The sequence below is a fragment of the Nycticebus coucang genome, chromosome 23, assembly GCF_027406575.1.
Source record: "Nycticebus coucang isolate mNycCou1 chromosome 23, mNycCou1.pri, whole genome shotgun sequence".
In the NCBI taxonomy this organism is placed as follows: Eukaryota; Metazoa; Chordata; class Mammalia; order Primates; family Lorisidae; genus Nycticebus; species Nycticebus coucang.
In genome coordinates this window covers 184,135-203,607 of record NC_069802.1, presented here as the reverse complement: position 1 = coordinate 203,607, position 19,473 = coordinate 184,135, and the positions used below count along the sequence as shown (strand labels likewise).

The window sequence follows — 19,473 nt, the reverse complement described above, 5'->3', positions numbered from 1 at the left end:
TGGGAACATTTCAAATTTCTCTTCTAGCTGTTTTAAAATATACAAAAAAAATTATTGTGAACTATAATAGCCCTATTTTACTACTGAACACTAGACCTTATTCCTTTAATCTAAATGTATTTTTATACCAATAGACCAACTCTTCTTTAAGTCCTCTCTCCCCACTCTACTCCCTTGCCTCCGCTGACTACCATCCTATTCACTAGCTCCATGAGAACAATTTTTAAGCTCCTACATATCGGTAAGAACATGAAATATTTGTCTCTCTGTATATAACTTACTTCACTTAACACAGTATTCTCTATTTCTATCCATGTTGCTGCAAATGTCAGGATTCCAATCTTTGTTGTGGCTGAATAATATTCCTTTGTGTATATGTACTACTTTTTTTCTTTATCCATTCTTCCACTGACAATTAGGTTGATTAATATCTTAGCTATTGAGAATAATGCTGCAATAACCATGGAGGTGCAAAGATTTATAAAATACCTCTTTGATATATTTATTTCATTTCTTTCGATATATACCAAACAGTGGGATTGCTGGATCACATGGCAATTCTATTTTTAGTTTTTTGAGAAATTTTCATACTGTTTCCATAGTGTTTGTACTAATTTCCCACCACTTTCTCCATGTCCTGGCCAGCATTTGTTATTTTTTGTTTTTTTGTTAATAGACATTTTAACTAGGTGAGATGATATCTCATTACGGTTTTGATTTTTAGTGATTGATGATTAGTGATTTTGAGCTCTTTTCCCTATACTAGTTGGCCATTTGTATGTCTTCTTTTGCTCATACTTGCTCAGATCTTTTGTCCATTTTTTTTTTTTTTTAAACAGAAGCTCACTATGTTGCCCTGGGTAGAGTGCCGTGGTGTCACAGCTCACAGCAACCTCAAATTCTTGGGCTTAAGTGATTCTCTTGCCTCAGTTTCCTGACTAGCTGGGACTACAGGAGCCCACACAATGCCTGGCTATTTTTTGGTTGCAGTTGGCATTGTTGTTTAGCAGGCCAGAGCTGGGCTCCAACTCGCCAGCCTTGGTGTATATGGCTGGCGCCCTACTCACTGAGCTAAGGGCACTGAGCCTTTTGTCTATTTTTTAAAAGATTATTTGGAGTCTTTTCTATTGAGTAGGTCTAGTTCCCAATATATTCTTGTTATTAACCCCTTGTCAAAGACCAGATTGAAAATATTTTCTTTCATTCTGTTGGTTGTCTCTTCACTTTTTTTTTTTTTTTTTGTAAAGACAGAGTCTCACTTTATGGCCCTCGGCAGAGTGCTGTGGCCTCACACAGCTCACAGCAACCTCCAACTCCTGGGCTTAAGCGATTCTCTTGCCTCAGCCTCCTGAGAAGCTGGGACTACAGGCACCCGCCACAATGCCCGGCTATTTTTTGGTTGCAGTTTGGCCAGGGCCGGGTTTGAACCCATCACCCTCGGTATATGGGGCCGGCGCCTTGTCTCTTCACTTTGTTGATTGTTTCTTTTGCTGTGCAGAAGCTTTTTACATTGATGTAATCCAATTTGTCAATTTTTACTTTTTTTCCCTGTGCTATAGAGATCTTACTCAAGAAATCTTTGCTCAGACCAATATTTTAGCATGTTACCCCAATTTTTTTTTGTAGTAGTTTGAGGTCTTACATTTATGTTTTTAATCTATTTATTGTTGTCTTTTGCACACGAGTATAGTGAGATATAGGGGTCTTGTTTTATTCTTCTGCAGATGGAGTATCTGTTTTACACTACCATTTACTAAAGATATTGTTCTTTCCCCAATGTATGTTCTTGGCACCTTTGTTAAAAATAAGTTGGCTATAAATGTGCAGATTTATTTTTGTTTCTCTAGTCTATTCCTTTTGTCTTTGTGTGTTTTTTTTTTTATGCCAGTATCATGCTGTTCTAGTTACTACAACATTGTAATGTATTTTGAAGCCAGGAAATGATATGCCTCCAGCTTTGTTCTTTTTGCTCAAGATTTCTTTGTCTATTCTGGGTCTTTTGTGGGTACATATGAATTTCAGTATTTTTTCCTACTTTTTTGAAAAATGTCTTTGGTATTTTGAAAGGGGTTATTGGGTCTATAGATTACTTTGGGTAGTAAGAACATTTGAACAACATTGATTCTCCTAATCCATGAACCTGGAGAATCTTTCCAATTATGTGTGTGTGTGTGTGTTTCTTTTCAGTGGTTTATAATTTTCATTGTGAATATCTTATACTTCTTTAGCTAAGTTTATTTTTCAGCACTTTTTATACCTATTGTAAATGGAATTGCATTATTTTTCAGATTGTTCACTATTAACATATAGAAATTTTACTGATTTTGTCCATTGATTTTGTAACCTGTAATTTTAATAAAATTGTTTATCACTTCCAACAGTTTTATGGTAAGGTCTTTGAGTTTTTTTCCAAATACAAGATCAAATTTTCTAAATTTAAAATCTTCAACAAAGGAGGGTAGGCATTGTGGCTCATTATGTATAATTCTAGCACTTTGGGAGGCCAGGGTGGGAGGATTACTTTAGGCCAGGAGTTCAAAATCAGCCTGAGTAAGAGTGAAACCCTGTTTCTAAAAAAAAAAAAAAAAAAAAAAAAAAACAGGAAAAGAAAAAGAAAGAAAAATTACTCAAGCATGGTGGCATGTACCTATAATTTCAGCTATTTGAGGCTGAGGCAGCAGGATCACTTAAGACTAGGAGTTTTAGACTTCAGTGAGCTATGATGATGCCACTTCACTCTAGCCCAGAGGACAGACTGCCTTGTCCCCACCCTGCAGTTCTCCATAAAAGGATAATTTGAACTATCCCTTCCCAATTTGGTACTCTTTATTTCTTTTTCTTGTCTTATTTCTCTGGGTATCACTTCCAGTACTATGTTGAATAAAGTGGGTATCTTTATCCTGTTTAAGATGTTAGAGTAAAGGCATACAATTTTTCCCTGTTCAACGTGACACTGGCTGTGAAATTGTCATATATGACCTTTACTATTTTGAAATATAATTCTTTAATACCAAGTTTGTTGAGTTTTTCTCATGAAGGAATATTGAATTTTATTGAAAAATTTTGGCATCTACTGAAATGATCATATGGGTTTTACCCTTCATTCTGCTGATATGATGTATCACATTGATTGATTCACATATGTCGAATCATCCTTGCATCCCTGGGGTGAATCCTACTTGATCATGGTGAATGATCTTTTTAAAGTGTTGTTGATTTCAGTTTGCTAGTATCTTGTTGCAGATTTTTGCATCTATGTTCATAAGTGACATTGGCCTGTAGTTTTCTTGTTTTACTATACCTTTTTCTAATTTTGGCATTGGAGTCATACTGGCCTCATAAATAAGTTTGGAAATACTCTCTTTTTATTCAATTTTTTTGAAGAATTTGAGTAGAAGTGGTATTAGTTCTTCTTTAAATGTTTGGTAGAATTCAACAGTGAAGCCATCAGGTCCTGGGCTTTGATGAGAAAATTTTTATTACTGCTTCTATCTCATTATTCATTATTTATCTGTTCAGGTTTTCTATTTCTTCATGGTTCAATTTTGGTAGGTTGTATGTGTATTTAAATTTATCCATTTCTTCTAGTTTTTCCAATTTATTAGCATATAGTTAGTTGGTCATTATAGTCTCTGATGATCTTTGAATTTCTGTGGTATCAGGGGCAATGTCTCCCTTTTTGTCCCTGATTTTATGTATTTGGGTGTTCTTTATTTTTTTCTTAGTTACTCAGATAGCAGGTTATGGATATTTTTATCTTTTCATAGCAACAATATTTTTCTTTCATTGATCTTTTATATTTTTTAAGTATCTATTTCATTTAGTTCTGCTTTGATCTTTATTATTTGTTTCCTTCTACTAATTTTAGATTTGACTTGCTCTTAATTTTCTAGTTCCTTGAGGTGAATTATTAGGTAGTTTATTATAAATCTTTCTGCTTTTTGATACAGAAGTTTATTCCTATAAATGTCCTTCTTAGTACTGCTATTTCTGTACCCTATAGGTTTTTTATATGCTGTGTTTGCATTTCCATTTGCTTCAAGAATGTTTTAAATTTTCTTTTTTCTTCTTCTTTTTTTTTTTTTTTTTTTTTTGTAGAGACAGAGTGTCACTTTATAACCCTCGGGTCCAGTGCCCTGGCATCACACAGCTCACAGCAACCTCCAACTCCTGGGCTTAAGTGATTCTCTTGCCTCAGCCTCCCGAGTAGCTGGGACTACAGGTGCCTGCCACAACGCCCAGCTATTTTTTGGTTGCAGTTCAGCTGGGGCCGGGTTTGAACCCGTCACCCTCGGTATATGGGGCTGGCGCCTTACCAACTGAGCCACAGGTGCCGCCCATTCTTCTTCTTCTTAATTTGTGCATTGACCAATTTGTCATTCAGGATCATGTTGTTTAATTTCTATGTATTTTTATAGTTACCAAAGTTTCTTTTATTATTGATTCCTAGGTTTGTTTCATTGTGGTAAGACAGATGCTTGGTATGAGGTTTTTATTTTGAATAAAATAAAAGGTTTTTTTTTAATTTTGTTTTGTTGAATTTGTTAAGACTTGTTTTGTGGCCTAAATACCATCAATCCGAGAGAATGTTCAATATGCTAATGAGAAGAATGATTATTCTGCAGCAGAGTGTTTTGTAAATTTCAGGTAGGTCTATTTGGACTACTGTGTAGTTTAATTCAGATGTTTCTTTGTTGATTTTCTGTCTGAATAATTTGTCCACTGCTGAAAGTGGGTGTTTAATTTCCCCATTATTATTGTGTTGCAGTTTTTCTCCCCTTTCAAATCTAATAACATTAGTTATATTATTATAAAATCTCCCTATGTCTGCATATCTTTTTCTTTTATTGTCTGTTTTGTATCATTACTCTAGCTAGTCTAGCTTTCTTGTGGTTGTGATTTGCATGATATATCATTTTCAACTTTTTGTTTCAAGCTACATGTATCTTTAAAAGTATACTCTGTTTCCTAAAAATAATGTGTTCAATCTCTTTTGTTCAATCTCTTTTGTTACTCAGTCAAATACTTTCTGACTTTTGATTGGATTATTTAATCTACTTTATTTTTTCTATATATCTCATTTCTCTTTTGTACCTTTATTATTCCTTTATTGCTCTTTTTGGCATTAAGTGAATATTCTCTGAGGTGATATTTTATTTTTTTATTTCATTTTTTATTTGATATTTCCAAATATAAAAAAAAGTTAAGATTCTTACACCAATTATGTCAAATGAGACCATGCAAAGAAATTCAGTGTGTACAACAATCATTTTTCTCCTTAGGTTCTGCTGCTTTATACAATTGTGTTATTGACAAAATTGGATGCCATGTGCCTGGTTGGAAAATGTCATCTGTTTACAAGAAAAACCATGCAAGACAATTTCTACTTTGTCTGCAAGTCAATCCACAATAACTGCTTATTTTGTTTTTTTATTTAGGAGGCACATGGAATGGAAAGATTTAGCTGCCCAATTTTATTCAACTACCTCACCAAAAAAATAAAAAAATCACACATGACAACCCCAACACTCTGCAAACTTTGGAGGGTTGAGATAGTAGACGCTATTTGTTATCTTTAGTACATTCAAATATTAAGCCTGATATTATTGGCTTTATCTCTTTACAGTAATCTATTTAGGGCCTCCCCTCTGATTTTGCTAGACTGGGTTCCAGAAGAATAAAGTGTGAAAACTGTTTTCTGTTGGCATTATACAAATTTTTGCTAGTTGCATAGACTAAAGATAGTTTGTTTGCTAAATGGAACTGAATTAAAACCTGACCCAGTGGCACTACTCAGTCCAAATTCTGACCAAAGAAAATTATACAACAATATTTATAGGCTAATTTCTAAGAGATGGTTGACATTAATACTGTACATATTTTACATGTCAAATACATAGTTCAAGATTTTATAAAATAAGTTCATGCATTATTACCTCTAAGAATATCATGTACAAGATAACCCCTCCCCCCAGTACTTGTGACAGCATTTCAGGTGGAAGCAATCTATATACAAAAACAATCCACTTTCTCTGCTGTGTTAAACATATAATTTAAAGAAATTTCAGAGATTATTGACAGAAAAATCTTAGTCCATTAAATATAGAAAGTGTCAATTTATAGGACTGGAAATATTTCCTTTTTAGAAAACACCCAGAATATATAATCTCTGTACAAGAAAAATATAAAAATTCTGGATGATTATGTTTGATCACACTACATAATTTAGAATGAAATGTCATTGGTTGAAAGTTTTTCTATTTTACTCATTCCTTGGACAGCATTCATTTGGGAACAATTTTTATTTAGCTCAGCTGCATTTATGGCACAAGATCTCATTTTCAAAATGGCACCAATTTTCCTTAGGTGTAACAGCACTGTATTTTTAGCAGCAATTTTATTTCGAAAGATTAACAATTGATAGAACAAATGTTTTAATTATACTTATTTACTTTATAGTCACTAGTGATAATTATTTACAAAAGGCTAAAGGCTACAAAATGATCCTTCACTCTCCCCCACTTCACCTCTTTGTCAAGGGTTTTTCCTCCCACTTCACCGTGACCTGGATGGGGAAGTGCAGAAATTTCAGACAAGGTACCTATGTGTTTTAGATGGGATTCTTGATTTTTAGGTGAGTATAAAGACAGGTATAAGACAAAGTAATTCCCAGATCAGGTTATGTTCCAATGCCCCCAAATTAGCTCTGTGATAAATAGTACCGATTGACAACCTAAGAGAGATGAGACAATCAAAGATGTCCCAACAATCTTAAGTCTGTAACAGCTGAACAGCAAGAAGGCCATTTCGCCTAACTGTGTAGCAGTCATGACTGACTGGCATGTAAGGTTAGATTCTACTCCTGTGGTTACTGGTAAATATAAAAGTGTAACTGAAGAGGTGTCACACTAGATTTAAAAAACTGCGCCTGTGGCTCAGTCGGTAGGGCGCCGGCCCCATATACCGAGGGTGGCGGGTTCAAACCCGGCCCCGGCCAAACTGCATCCAAAAAATAGCTGGGCGTTGTGGCGGGCACCTGTAGTCCCAGCTACTTGGGAGGCTGAGGCAAGAGAATCGCTTGGGCCCAGGAGTTGGAGGTTGCTGTGAGCTGTGTGAGGCCACAGCACTCTACCGAGGGCCATAAAGTGAGACTCTGTCTCTACAAAAAAAAAAAAAAAACAAAAAACTGCAAATATGTTGTAAGAGCAATTTACATTGAAGGAAATATAGTTCTGAGTTATTCTGTGTTGAGATATTATAGTTAATGGGACCTAGGAACTTAGCATGCTAAATCAAATTCTGTGAATGTAATTTTCATGGTAAAGTGTATTTTACTACATGCATTTTACTAATATTTCCCCCAAATTTACCAACTCTATTGAGTTAAGGGCAGTAGCCATTGTCAAGTATAGTGACATAATACTACTTCTGAAAATTCAGACAAATGAGTTAATGAATCCCTTGAAATAAGCAAATTAAATCTTTTGTCAAAATAGTTATTGGATCATAAATAAAAAGCCTGAATCTGCAATTTATAAATTAAAATTGTGAACCTATAAATCAATTTTGGGGATGGATAGATTCCTTTAATATCAAGAGTATTTTTCATGAATTCCCACCACAGAAGGATTTATTGAGTATGTTAATGCTGTGAATGAGAAAATTTGGGGAGAAAACAAACCCTAAAATAATTTGATACAACAAAATAAGCCATCCTGATGTTAAATGGACAAAAAAAATCAAAATGCTGTGAATAAAACCAAAATAACATGGGGGGTGGGGCACAGTTAAGGCATCTAAAAGAAATTCCACATGGCTTTGGCTTATTAAAATATTTTACACTACTTTTTTTTTTTAAAGAAGATTTGAAAGCATCTGAAAAACATGCGAATTGTTTGAAAACCTTGCATGGCAAATTCAGACAGTTTGCAAGCATCGTTCAGATGTTCACCAAAGAATACAAAGAAGCCTCCCCTCATGACACTGCCCACGGAGGGAGAGGTCTTCCCCATTCTTTCTATCTTATACTAGATGGCAACCCAGAGGTCTGTGCAGCGGTTACAAACAGGGCATTGTTATCTGGAAAAGAAGGGACCATGGAATTCCCATTGGTTGGGGAACAACCCAGCTTTAGCTTTTCCAGATACTCCGCATGTACAGGTTTATGATACTGGAGAACTTTGATTGCATCTTCTACTTTGAACCACTCTCTCTTCCTTCCAATATTAACAGAATCTTCCCAATCTTCTAATATTTCAGTGACTGTAAGAACATAAACGTATGTTCTGTGCTTTCGGTCTTGGTTCTCAAATATGCCCAGGAGTCTGCCTAATTTTCCTTTAACTCCAGCCTCCTCATAAACTTCCCTCACGGCAGCACCGCCGGGCTCCTCCTCGGGCTCCATTCCTCCTCCTGGGACAATCCACTGGTCTGGATACCGACTGCTGCTCACTAACAGCACCTCATCCTCCTGCTCGCTCCGAAGCACAGGCACGCTGCCCGCTTCTTGAAGCCCTCGCGGTCATAGGTCCGCGTCTGGTTGGGCTTGAACTTCATCCTAGAGGCGGGCTCTTGCTGCTCCGACCGCCGCCGCCACCCCGCCGAGGAGTGGGGCGAGGGGAAGTCTCGGCGCTGAGGCGCCGAGCGCGCTGGTCTGCGAGGCAGCGGCGTGGGGGACGCAGCGAGGCCGGTCGGTCAGTCAGTCCCGGAAACAGCGGCTGCTCGGACGCGGTGCGGGACGCGAGCGTCGGTCACTGGAGCCGGGGAACTGAGATGGAAATGCCGCCTCTGCCCGGGCGCCCGCCGTTCTCCATGGAGTCCGCCTCACGCTAGACTCCGCTCCCTGCGGCCGCTGCCACCAGGGAGAGAGCGGGAGTCGAGGCTCGCGCCGCGCCAGACAGTTGCGAAGACCCCAGCGGCTGAGCAGCAGCGCCGCCACTGAGGTGATATTTTAATTTCATGATTTTTTCACTACATTCTTCTTCCTCTCTCTTTTTTTTTTCTATTAAATAATAACTGTGTACTTTACCTAACAAAGGGTTCATTACATTTTTCAGTTATTTTTGTGGTTATTAATCTACTTAAGATTTAGAGGCAGGGAAAACTCTTTGCCTAGGCAAAGAATTTATGACTAAGACCCCAATGGCAATTACAACAACAACAAAAATAAATAAATGGCACTTGATTATATTAAAAGGCTTCTGCACAGCTAAGAAATAAAAACAAATAAACAACCTACAGAATATGAGAAAATATTCACAAATTATACACCTGATAAAGAGCTAATATCTAGAATGTACAAAGAACTCAAACAAATCAGGATGAAAAAAGCAAGCATTAAAGCATTAAAAAGGGAACAAAAGACATGCATAGTAGATTTTCAGAAGATAGACAAATAGCCAACAAATATATGAAAAATGCTCAACATCACTAATCATCATGGAAATGCAAATTAAAACCACAATGACTTATCACCTTACTCCTATTAGAATGGCTTTTATTAGAAAGTCCAAAAGCAATAGATGGTAGAGTATATGCAGAGGCAGAAATGCTTATAAACTGTCAGGCGGACTGCAAATTAGTAGAACCCCTATGGAAAACCGTATGGATATTTCTCAAAGAACTAAATGTAGACCTACCATTCAATCCAGCAATCTCACAATTGGGTATGTACCCAAAGGAAAAGAAATAATTTTATCAAAAAGACACCTGCACTTCAGTATTTATTGTGGCATAATTTGCAATTGCAAAGATCTGGAATCAAACCCATCAATTCATGAAAGACTTATTAAAATGTGGTATATTCATACTATGGAGTACTACTCAGCCTTAAAAAGGATGAACTAATGCCTTTTACAGGAATTTGGAAGAGATTGGAGACTATTATCCTAAGTAAAGTATCTGAAGAGTGAAGTAACAAACACCATACACACTTTCTAACAAGTTTGAACTAATGGGCACACAAATGAACAGAGAGAAGTAATAGTCATGGGAAATCAAGCAGAGGGTAAGGGGAGGAAAGGAGGGACAAAAATATACCTGATGGGCACAATAAACACTATCAGGTGATGGGTACACACAAAAAGACCTGATTTTAGTATTATAAAAGCACTCCATGTAACAAAAACATTTGTATCCCCTTAATGTTTTAAAATTAAAAAAAAACCCACAGCTATTAAAACAAAGCATTTGTCTATATACCACCTAAATTTGTATCACTTCATTAGTAAACCCACCATAGTTGAGAAACACAGGCCTAGAGAAAAATCATAGGAATGAGACAGAATAGACGCAAAAGCTCTCAAACTCTATCACCAGCCCCTTACATCCTATGCTGTAGGCCCACTGAAATACATTTAATGGTCCAAAAGCACCAAGCTGTTTCCCACCTGTGTTATCTTTATACATACTCTTTCTTCATTATCAGAGGACAAGTGTTATTTTATCATTTATTTCTTTTAAAGAAAGAAAATTTGGAGTACCTATAATATCAAACCAGTCCAATGAGAAAAGATAACCAACATACATCAAGTCACAGAACAAGCACCACATACCCTGTCCAACATAGTGCTTACAGCATGAGAGGTGCACAATATCTTCCCAATAAATACATCCCTAAAAACACACTGTAATTGCAAGTAAACTTAGGTGATTAGTTCACATTTTATATTGATATTGCATATTATCTTGCTATTTTGCTAAATACAAAGCAAGACATGGCATGTATAATATGCCATTATTTGTGTAAAACACACACAATGATTACCTAAAAAATGGTGAGAGAATGAAAATGTTTTTCATAATATGCCAGTTTATAGCCCTTGAATTTTATACTATATGCAGGTATATAACTTTAAGAAAATATTTCAAGCCAAATACAAAGTAATTCTTTTCTTAAAGAGATTGCATAACCTGTAACTGCATTTTAGAGTGGCTAAAATGATAATACTACCCTGTATCTTGCAATCAAGCAAAGAAATTAAAGGTAAGTATGTCTAAAGAGAAAATCTGAGCCTATTGAGAAAGAAGCCGACAGTAAAAGAAGTAGCTTTCTAAAAAATGCAACCAGTTCTCTAGGTCCAGAAAAATTACAGTCATTTTATAGAGGTCGGTATCTTTACCTTAATGAATGGGAAAATGGAAATCAGGATGTACTCAACTGAGGGAGGAATGCTTCCTCAAAGGAAAACCTGTATGCTGTTACTAAAATGGGGGAGGAGATTAGGCAATCCAGAGGAATACTCACCTACGACATCATTTAGCCTTTACTACACTACAAAAAAACTGGATTTATGACACGGACCTGAAAGCTTAGAAGAGTGTTTTGGGAAGAGCTCCATTGTGTTTCTATTAGTGAAGGCTGAGTCAGAAACATAGAAACCTCTGTTTGAAAGAGAGAATTTAAGGGGTGGCACCTGTGGTTCAAAGGAGTAGGGCGCTGGCCCCAAATGCTGGAGGTGGCAGGTTCAAACCCAGCCCTGGCCAAAAACTGCAAAAAAAAAAAAAAGAGAGAGAGAGAGAATTTAATGCACCTGTGTGTATAGGTGATGGAACAGCCAAGGCTGAGAAGTTCCAAGTGCACAGTGAAGCAACTCTGAGTTAAGGCAGCAGGAAGCTGCCACCATCTGTAGTGGTGACGAAACAATGGGAGGAGCATGTCGGGACTTCAGGTGCCTGCCACTATGGCCAGCTAGTTTTTCTATTTTTAGTAGAGATTGCGTCTTGCTCTTGCTCAGGCTGGTCTCAAACTCCTGAGCTCAATCGATCCACCTGCCTCAGCTTCCTAGAGTGCTAGGATTACAGGCATGGGCCACCGTGCCCGGTCCATACTCTATGAGTTACAGGGCAAGAAAGTTGAGGAAAGTGATTTCTTGTGATAAAGAGCACATTAAGGAAAACCAAATTTTGCTAAAATTTCTCAAATTCATAGTCTTATGTGAATATTTTTTTTTAAGAAACAACAGGAGATATGAAACTAGTAATAATGGTCAAGTTGAGAAGACAGGATTTGAAAAATAGCATGCCCTAACCATGTCTGGATTTATATAGGGTTGCAAAAAATATTAAATTCACTTTGTAGTAAATACTCACATATTTGCCATTGTTGCTACCTCACTAGTGTGTGAACAAAAATCTCTGAAGAGCAGAATTATTTTCTCAGGAGAATTTACCATCCTAATTTTGAACACTTGGTTGCCTGAAGGTAGAGCATCATCACTGTGATATGGAAACTGCTGTCAGGACAGTGGGTGTCACCTGGGGAGCAGTTTCCTTCTATTGTGTGGTTATATCACACCATATGTGTTATCTACTGGCAGGGAGTTGTGCAATGTGGCAATATTAGCGAAGGATAGATTTGCCAATGGTGAAACTCTTCATTAATTGCTCTCTTCTAAGTAGACAATCTACAGACAGGAGACAAATTCTGCGACAGTGGTGTTTAAAGTTTCCAGTCCTGGGTGGGTGCAGTGGCTCACGCCTATAATCCCAACACTCTGGGAGGCTGAGGCAGGTAGACTGCTTGAGCTCAGGAGAGCTTGAGAGCAGCCTGAGCAAGAGTGAGACCCCATCACTTCTAGAAATAGAATAACTAGGCATTGTGGTGGGTACCTGTAGTCCCAGCTACTCGGGAGGCTGAAGTAGGATTATCACTTGAGCCCAGGAGTTTGAAGTTGCTGTGATCTATGATGCCCCAGCACTCTACTCAGAGTGACAGAGTGAAACTTCGTCTCGAAAAAAAAAAAAAAAAGAAAAAGAAAAGAAAAGTTTTCCTCTTCAGGGGAAGAGAGAGAAAATAAAAACCTTGGACTTAGCCTCTCCTACCTGCTCCCCTTCCTTCTGTAAAGAAAACCTCTCTGGAGAGAGAGGAACAAAAAGCCCTTTGACCAACTTCTTCCTTAGCTAGGTGACTCGGTGATACTGGAAGTAAGTGAATGGGGAGTTTAAGGGAGGGATAAGTCAAACAGGGGAAGAAACAAGATCTGCTCAGCTGTTGTTGATGAGTTCATACTTAGAACGTCACCATAAAATTCAGAGCCTGAATTAAAGATCTCAGGAAGGCAAGGGTGCTGTCTTCAGCTTGCAGAATTTTAAAAATTAAGTTATTTGGCATTAAAAATTGAGAATGTCAGGCTGGGCATGGTGGCTCACACCTGTAATCCTAGCAGTTGGGAGCCCGAGGCGGGTGGATTGCCTGAGCTCACAGTTTTGAGACCAGCCTAAGCCAGAGTGAGACCTTGTCTCTAATAAAAAAATAGCTGGGTGTAGTAGCAGGCACCTATAGTCCCAGCTACTTGGGAGGCCGAGGCAAGAGAATCACTTGAGACCAAAAGTTTAAGGTTGTTGTGAGCTGTGACACCAAAGCACTCTACCAAGGGTGACAAAGGGAGACTCTGTCTCAGAAACAAAACAAAAAAAAAAAAAATGAGAATTTCAGTCTGGGCACAGTTGCTCACACCTGTAATCCCAGCACTCTGGGAGGCCGAAGTAGATGGATTCCCTGAGCTCAGGAGTTTGAGACCAGCCTGAGCAAGACTGAAATCCCACTGTCTACTAAAAACAGAAAAACTAGTGTGGCTTGGTGGTGCATACCTGTATGTAGTCCCAGCTACTGGGGAGGCTGAGACAAGAGGATTGCCCAAACCCAGGGGTTTGAGGTTGCTGCGAGCTGCAATGATACCACAGAACTCTACCCAGGGTGACAGAGTGAGACTCTTGTCTCAAAAAAAAAAATTTTTTTTTGAGAATTTAACATAAAAATCTAAGTTCTGTCTTCTCTCATAGATGGGGAAGCTCTGTCCATGCAGGGCCCTCATTTCTGCATTCGAGCCCTCTCTAGCTCCCCACATCCCAGGCTTACCTACAGACAAGCCATACTCTTTCTTTGCTTTTCTTCATCGTAGGCTGGCTTAGAACTTGAGCTAATTATTACCTTCATATTCTACTTTTTGTATTAGATCTTCTTCTGGTTCTTCTTTTTTTTTTCTTTTTTTTGAGGCAGAGTCTCACTTTGTCCCCTCTGGTAGAGGGCTGTGACAACTTCAGAATTCTGGGCTCAAGCGATTCTTTTGCCTCAGCCTCCCAAATAGCTGGGGCTACAGGCACCTGCCACAATACCCAGCTATTTTTAGAGACCAGGTCTTGCTCTGGCTCAGGCTGGTCTGGAACCTGTGAGCTCAGGCAATCCACATGCCTCAGCATTCCAGGGGGCTAGGATGACAAGCATGAACCATTGTGCTCGGCCTATAGATCTGCTTCTATAATGCTGAGGGTCCACTTGCTAAGTCACAAGTTGAATTAGTGAAAACATAGCTCAGAAACTCTAATGACTATCTGAATGACACATCATTTCAGATCCTTTTTCTTTTGTGGAGGTGAGGACTTGCTGTATTTCCCAGGCTGATCTTACTGGGCTCAAGTGATAATCCTGCCTCAGCCTCCTCAATAGCTGGGACCACAGGTGAATACCACCAGGCCTTGCTCATCATATCAGATTCTTTATGGAAAAAAGAAAGCATGAACTTCATTGTGTGATTACCTGCACAAAGGCATCTTTGGCTACAACTGAAAGATTTTGAGTTGGCTTGAACTAAAAAATTAGACTGTAATGCAAAAGCAGTAAAAAGTTCCAGAATAAAAGTCAACCAGCTGAGGTTAGGTTTCCATAATGTCAGCTTCCTTTGGGTCTTTCCCTTTTGAGGCACTTATCCAGTTAAAACTTGTTTGCCTTGAACCCTTGCTGGAATATAAACTCCTAATAGCGGAGACTTTTTCGATCTCATATATTGCCATATTCCAAAGTGCATGGCACAGGGCCTCATTAATTCAATAAATAGATGAAAATGTGGCTTGGCACCTGTAGCTCAAGTGGCTAAGGCACCAGCCACATACACGAGAGCTGTCGGGTTGGAAGCCAGCCTGGGCCCGCCAAACAACAATGACAACTACAACCAAAAAATAGCTGGGTATTGTGACAGGCACCTGTAGTCCCAGCTACTCGGGAGGCTGAGGCAAGAGAATCGCTTAAGCCCAAGAGTTTGAGGTTGCTGTGAGCTGTGATGCCACAGCACTCTACCCAGGGCAACAGCTTGAAGTTCTGTCTCAAAAAAAAAAGAATGAACATAAAATATGGTCCTAGTAGCCAGGACAAAGAAAGAAGCAGCCAAGGATTTTGGCCTGCAGCCTGTCCATAGTCTAAGATTATCCCATCCCAGAAGGCAGTGTGAGTAAAACAAACAAACAAACCAAAACTGAGCTAAGAAAGTTGCTTTATTCCTAGTGTTAGTGTCTTGAGGAGCAAGGTACAGAGTCCATAATCACTGTCTGGCTTTCAGGACAGAACTTTGCTCACTTGAAGGAATGTGGTTGTAGAGGAACTAGTTTTCAGAAACTAGACGATAAAGAACAAAATATAACCCTTATCACTAGCAGCGAGGGCTTATGAGGTAGCAGAAGCCCATTGCTAGTTCTGGCAGATGAGATTAGAATAGGCCAAGCTTAACTCATAGGAAGTAAAGCTGATAAACTTACCTTTTCACTATCAAGGTTGGTTCCCAAACACAGGGAAGGGGTAAGAGTGCCGTGGCTGGGCTGTAATGAATCAGGTAGGTCACTGAATAGGAGTAACATAAGATTAGTTTTTTTGTTTTGTTTTGTTTTTTGAGAAAGATTCTCATTCTGTTGTCCAGTCTAGAGTGCGATGGCATCAGCCTAGCTCACAGCAACCTCAAACTCCTGGGTTCAAGAGATCCTCCTGCCTCAGCCTCCCAAGTAGCTGGGACTATAGGCACCTGCCACAACAACCAGCTAGTTTTTCTATTTTTACTAGAGATGGGGTCAGCTCTTGCTCAGGCTGGTGCTGAGCTCCTGAGCTCAAGCAATTCACACACCGTGGCCTCCCAGATTGCTAGGATTACAGGTGTGAGCCAACTGCCTGGCCAGTTATTTTGTTTTATGATGTGTGTTATTATATTCAGTGATATGGGAAAATGAAATTAAAATAATGAAATACCCAAGGGAATATGTGACCTATTGCAAAAATGTTTCAAAACCCTGAGACCTTGATGTACGTAATAGTGGAAAATACCATGAAAGTCAATTGGGACCCCCTTCCCTGCGCATGCTTGAAGGGGACTATGCTGGATTTGAGTCACTGTGGGCTCCCTCTGGTAGCATACCAATCCTCAGCGATAACCTACTGATGTCCAGAATCTCTTGTAAATCCCTGTGACGAAATATTCCCTGAAGATAGTTTTTCAGCCTGCCAAACACAAATATTCAAAGAAGTAAAAAATGAATTCACCAAAAGATGCATGTCTAACAAGCCCACAGATGCATGGAACTCTGATTTAAGACAGAGGTATCCTGGTAGATCAGTAAGGAAAACATAAAACAGCCGAAGAGTGGGAAAATATACAATAGATATTTCAAAGATGGGAAGCACGGATGACCCATAAACATATGGAAAGATTCTCAAACTCATTAGTGATATTAGTGATAAGATAAACACAAGCTAAAACCAGGGAGAGGCTACTTTACACCTACCAGATTGCCAAAAACAATTTTTTTTTTTGAGATGGAGTCTCACTCAGTCGCCCTGGATTTGAATGCCATGGCATCATAGCTCACAGCAACCTCAAACTTCTGGGCTCAAATGATCCTCCTGCCTCAGCCTCCCAAGTACCAGCGACTACAGGTACTTCTGGGCTCAAATGATCCTCCTGCCTCAGCCTCCCAAGTACCAGCGACTACAGGTACTCACTACGATGCCTGGCTGGGTTTTCTATTTTTAGTAGAGACAAGGGTCTTGCTCTGGCTCAGGTTGGTCTCAAACTCCTGAGCTCAAGCAATCCACATACTTTGGCCTCCCAGAGTGCTAGGATTACAGGTATGAAACACTGTGTCTTTTTAAATCAGTTAATTTTTTTGTTTTTTGAGGGACAGAGTCTCACTCTGTTACCCTTGGTAGAGTGCTGTGACGTCACAGGTCATGGCAACCTCAAGCTCTTGGGCTTAGGCAATTCCCTTGCCTCAGCCTCACAAGTAGCTGGGACTACTGGTGCCTGCCACAACGCCCGGTTATTTTTTGTTGCAGTTTGGCCGGGGCTGGGTTTGAACCCACCACCATCAGTATATGGGACTGGCACCCTACTCACTGAGTCACAAGCACTGCCCATCAGTTAAATTTTTTTTTTGAGACAGAGTCTCACTTTATCACCTTTGGTAGAGGGCTGTGGTGTCAGCGCTCACAGCAACCTCAAACTCCTGGGCTTAAGCTGTTCTTTTGTCTCAGCCTCCCAAGTAGCTGGGATGACAGGTGCCCACCACAATGCCCAGCTATTTTTAGAGACAAGGTCTCATTCTGGCTCAGGCTGGTCTGGAACCTGTGACCTCAGGCAATCCACCCACCTCTGCCTCCCAAGTGCTAGAATGGGTGCCACCACCCCTGGCCTCTTAAATTTGTTAATTTTTGATAAGGAATTGGAGCCAGAGAAATGCTCATACACTCCTGATGTGACCAAAAATTTGCTAATGACTTTGGATATCAATTTAGTATTGTTTTGTAAGTTAAAAATGGCATTTCTAATGACCCAGTGATTTCACTCTAGGTATTTACCGTAGAGAAACTTTTACACAAACACCAGCAAGCATATGTGAGAATTTCTTGGCTGGACTATTCTTAATAGAAAAAACTAGAAACATCACAGAAAGGTAAAACTAGTGTATTCAAAAGATGGAACACTATATAGCAGTGAAAATGGATAAAGTATAGGCACAAATATAGATGAGAAGCTCAAACATGCTAAGTGGGGGGAAAGCTATCACAGAAAAATTAGAGTCTGGTGTCCTTAGGTCAAAGTCAAACAGAGGTGAAACTAAAAATAGAGCGTAACACTTTGGAATGTATTAATAAGTTGCAAAAAAGTATTGTATTTTATAAGTTTAAGAGCTGATGTTTATCATTCTTTACACTATATATACCTACTGTGTTTTAAGCTTGCATTTACACTGTATTTCACAGTGATAAAATATAATAGAAAGCATTTTAAAAGTTCTATATTCTGTGCTATTAGGTGCGATTCCCCCTGCTCCTGGTTGCTGCTCCACGTCATTGTGAGAGTCGTTCCCACACGATTCACAATCAGATCCCTGCTCAGACACATCACAGCTTCCCACTAACCACAGTATGAAATGCAACTGCTCAGACTAACAGGAGATTCAAGGCCCTCACTAGTTTGACCCCGTGTGACCTCAACACCATATGCTGTAGCCTCCTTGATCCACTCACTAATGCCAAACCACACACTGTGAGTTTTCTCAGTTCTGGGCCTTTGCTTCTGCTATGCTTACTATTCATTAATTCCTTTTGTTGATTGATTTGTTTATATATGTATATATATGTTTAGATTAAACGATTAGGTTACAATGTTTGTGTTTGTCAGGTAAGGTCCCTGTTGTAATTGTCTCACCCCTAGGAGGTGTGTCATATACCCTTACATTGTGCCCATTAGATGGGAGCATAGCAATCCTCTCCCTCCTCTCCCCTCCCCTCCCCCCAACTTGAATTGAATTGAATTTTTCTCTTATGAGGGTATGTATTAGTTCATCTACTGCTTCATATTGGAATTGAGTACACTGGATACTTGCTTTTCCATTCTTGTGATACTTTACTAAGAAGAACGTATTTCAACTCCATCAAGGTTAATGTAAAAGATGCAAAGTCTCCACCTTTTAATAGCTGAATAGTATTCCATAGTATACATATACCACTCCTGGGTCGATGGGCACTTTGGTTATTTCCACATCTTGGCAACTGTAAATTGAGCTGCGATAAACAATCTAGTACAAATTGTCCCTACAATAAAATGATTATTTTTATTTGGGGTAGATGCCTAGTAATGGGATTGCAGGATCAAATGGAAGGACTATTTTGAGTTCTTTGAGGATTCTCTATACTTTTTCCAAAGAGGCTGTAATAGTTTGCAGTCTCACCAACAGTGTGAAAGTGTTCCCTTTTCTCCACATCCACTACTTGTTAGTTTCAATTCTAAAAATTGTATTTCTTATCACCATCAAGCTACCCACCAGTAACAGCTGTTTTACATTTCAAAAATCTGATAAGCTATATTAAAATTTTAAAATAAGTCATCTACATGTTATATTTATTGTTACATAATACATTTTATTTCACTAAATTATATTTTATTTATCATTATTAACGTAATTTTATTTAAGTGCTACAATGACAACTACAACAAAAAAATAGCTGGGCGTTGTGGTGGGCGCCTGTATTCCCAGCTTCTTGGGAGGCAGAGGCAAGAGAATCGCTTAAGCCCAAGAGTTTGAGCTGTGAGCTGTGATGCCATGGCACTCTACCAAGTGCAACATAGTGAGACTCTGTCTGAAAAAAAAAATGCTAGTTTTAAATTTTAATAAGTTATATTTTTATGTGTTTTTGTGTTTGTTTTTTGAGAC

General features: G+C 38.9%; 1 pseudogene; it reads right to left on the bottom strand.

The window, feature by feature from the left end:
- Nucleotides 1-7,235: 7,235 nt before the first annotated feature.
- On the bottom strand, nt 7,236-8,778 carry LOC128575930 (diphosphoinositol polyphosphate phosphohydrolase 2-like; annotated as a pseudogene).
- Between the last annotated feature and the right edge of the window lie 10,695 nt (nt 8,779-19,473).